This window comes from Carlito syrichta, unplaced genomic scaffold (assembly GCF_000164805.1).
Source record: "Carlito syrichta isolate Samal-C Ts95f unplaced genomic scaffold, Tarsius_syrichta-2.0.1 Scaffold306867, whole genome shotgun sequence".
NCBI lineage: Eukaryota > Metazoa > Chordata > Mammalia > Primates > Tarsiidae > Carlito > Carlito syrichta.
The window spans coordinates 165,254-168,738 of NW_007250963.1; the positions used below are offsets into that span (position 1 = coordinate 165,254).

The 3,485-nt window shown below is 57.8% G+C and overlaps 1 protein-coding gene across 1 annotated transcript in view; it reads left to right on the forward strand.

Moving 5' to 3' along the window:
• SYT12 (synaptotagmin 12) overlaps positions 1–3,485 on the forward strand; it is a 29,723-nt gene that overhangs the window by 813 nt on the left and 25,425 nt on the right. The window lies entirely within an intron of this gene.

A 3,485-nucleotide genomic window follows, 5' to 3' on the forward strand; every position in this document is an offset into this window, starting at 1 on the left:
CACCCGCGATCGCGCCGCACGCGCGCCCCTCACGTCCACGCTCGGCGCCCGGGCCGCCCCGCTGCGCCTGTCCCGGCGCCTGTCCGGTGTACGGACCCCTCCCCACACTCCGGTCCGTATACCCTGGGGGTTCCCGAGGGCGTGGGGCTGTCCCAGCCACGCGGGCACGTCGCACCCCGTCCCCGGGAGGCCCTGGCTGTGCGGAGAGCCAGACGACTCTCCTCCCAGGTCACCGGCCTAGTCGGGGGCTTCCCGGGGGCCTCTTGGGACCTTTGGCACTGCTATTTCTCGGCGGTTGGGGGGTTGAGGGGTGGGGGGAGTTTGCCTCGACCCAGGGCCTCAAGGCTGAAGATTTGCGCTGAAGTCGGCGGAGGGAGGTGAGGTCAAACATGGGGACCCTGAGCCTGGCCCGTGGGTGGAGGAGCCGTGAGCGGGCCATCCCCTGAGCCCCTGTCCAGGGCTGCAGAGAGACCGTGCTTCTTCAGCCAGTGATGAGGCCACCCCGTCCCAAAGACCACGGGAAATCCGCACGGAGAATGTCAGCACCTTCACCCTAGTCAGGGGGCGACAGTTTTGGAAAACAGCAGTAATAAGTGCTTCTTGTTAGAAATGGGGAAACTGAGGCCCAGAGCGGGCAGGAGACCCACCCAAGTGAACAAAGCCAGTCTGGAAAAGGGTCAGGACCAGCACCCATGCGCCCTGCCTCTCCACTCAGCTGAAGCCATTCCCAAGGATCTTGGCAGAGGGTGGGCTCCTAGCCTAGGGTTCAGACCTGGACTCCACAGCTTGTCAGCTCAGGTGGCTCTGGGAAAGCCATTTTCTGCCCCTCCGTTTTTCCGCCAGTACGGGGGCAGGGCAGTGGCCCCCTCAGAGGATTTCCAGGAGGCTTCCCTGAGATAGCACAGGGCAAGTCCTGGGGATGGTGCCGACATTCCTGGGTGCAGGTTCCCCGTGCTCTTTGGGATGGGGGTGGCCTCACTGGCTGAAACGGCACGCAGTCTCTGCAGCCCCTGGAAGAGGGCTCAGGGGGTGACCAGCTCAGGGCTCCTTCACCTGCAGGCCAGGTTCAGGGTCTCCACGTGTGACTCCACCTCCCTCCTCCCACTTCAGCCCAAATCTCTAGCCTCGAGGCCCTGGGTCTGCCCAATAAATGCCAGCCAGTCTGTCCTGTGGTTTCCGTGGGCTATTTGGTGAATGTGGTTATCTCAGAAAGGTTGGGGGGGCTTGAAAAGTCTTTCAAACCTAACAATCCCGAAGAGGCTTCTGGAAGGTTGAGGCTCTCCTGTCCCCTCCTCCTGAACCTTGCCATTACCTGCTGGCCTCAGGAGGGGGGGAGGAGAACAAGCACCTGCTGGCCAAAGAGTGCCACGTGGACACTGAGCAAGGTGTTGGGGTGGTGTGGGGAGCAGAGACATGAGGCCCCTGTCCCCTGCAGAGCACGACATTCCTGGAAAGCCATTTCTCTGACAAAGCCCAAGAGGGGACTGCCACCATGGTCGGAGTCCAGCAAAGCCCGGTGGTGGCTCTTCCAGCTCCACCCCCACCCCCAAAAGGCCTGCCTAGTGGGGAGTCAGCATGGTGGCCAAAAGCCCAGACCGGGATCCATTGCACCCTGGCACCAAACCCAGCATTGCTATATACCGAGCGACCCAGGGCCCCAGTTTCCCTATCTGTAAAATGGGGGCCCACTGATCCATTCGGCCATCAGGCCTGCATGGTGAACCTCCCATGCACCAGGCACGGCACTAAGAGCTTAGCACGTATTGTGACCACGTGCACGCAGCAATGGGGGGCGTTGCTGAGCAGAGAAGATTGAGCCTGAACTTGAACGTAGAGCTGTTCTCAGTGAGCAAGCTCTGTGCAATTTGGGACTTTAGACGGAACGAATGGGTCGGGCGGGTGGGGGGTGCTGCAGGAGGGATATTGCAGGTCGGGAGCTCAGATGTGGGGTGGTAGCAACCCTCGCTCACCCCTGCCCTGCTCTTTGTGTGTCAAAGCACCAGGAAGCTCTGGTCTCAGGCTGCCCTGGCCTCCGTCCGATAGGCCTTGTCAGTGTCCTTTTTCCTAGCCAAAGCCGCAGCCCCTCTGCCTGGCAGACCTCCAGGCTGCTGGCGGGAGCCCACTGAGGCCGTCTCAGGGGAGATGGAATCTGGGGGTCTGGGGACAGTTCATAAAGCCATTAAGAAGGGCAATGTTGAAAAGGCAGTTCTGGTGGTCTCAGGTCCGTGCTCACTGGTTGGGTGACTTTGGGCCAATTTGCTGCCCTGCTCTCTGAGTCTCCCTTTTGTCCTCCGTGGAGTGGGGATAAAACAGGTGAACCAGGTGGCAGGCATGGCTGCCAGGCCCAGCTCCAACTGTGTGACTGTGAGCAAGCCACTTAACCTCTCTGAACCTCCCCTAGCTCATCCAAAGTCCAGCTTACCAGGATCCTGAACAAGGAAGGATGCTTCCAGGGACAGCAGGTTCTAGAAGTGAATGGGAGGATGGGAGTGGCCAGGCCTGAGTCCCAAAGCAAATGCCTGGGACAGAGCAGAGTCTGCTTAACTCCAACTCCTGTTATTGAGGGAGGCTGCAGACTCACTGTCCCCAGATCTTCTAACCTTTTGTTTATTTTTATTTTTATTTTTTTTTGAGTCGGTGTCTCACTCTGTCGCCCAGACTGGAGTGCAGTGGCTGCTCCCGGCCACCGCAGCCTCGACCTGCTGGGCTCCGGCGATCCTTCTGCCTCAGCCTTCCGAGTAGTCGGAATTACAGGCACGCGCTACCACGCCTGACTGATTTTTGATTTATTGTAGAGATGAGGTCTCCCTGCCCAGGCGGGTCTCGAACCCGTGGGCTCAGGCAATCCACTCACCTCAGCCTCCCAAAGGCGTAGGGTTACAGGCTGAGCCACCGAACCCGGCTGTTTTATTTTTTAATTTTTTTTTTGTAGGGATGAGGTCTCCCTATGCTGCCCAGGTTGATCTTGAACTCCTGACCTCAAGCGATCCTCCTGTCTCAGCCTCCCAAGGTGCTGGGATTATAGATGTGACCCACTGTGCCAGGCTAGGTCTCCTAACTTTTAGAGGAAAGCTGGAAATTCCTTTTTTAGAATCAATTTTTAATGAGGAATCTCTCAGGTTTTTTTTTCTTTTTAGATGGAGTCTCACTATGTGGCCCAGGCTGGTCTTGAACTCCTAGGCTCAAGTGATCCTCCTGCCTCAGCCTCCCGAGTAGCTGGGATTACAGGTACATACCATCGCACCTGGCTAATTTCCCAGTTTTTAAATGCTGTCAAGTCACTTAGATTTAAGACAAATCAAACACATCCGTAGGCTGACAGTGCTCCCCACATTGTTCAGATTAGGCGTTAGGGGCCGGGCACAATGCCTCATGTCTGTAATCCCAGCACCTTGGTAGGCTGAGGTGAGAGGATTGCCTGAGCCCACGGGTTCGAGATCAGCCTGAGCACCTTGGCGAGACCTCATCTCTCTCTCTCTTTTTTT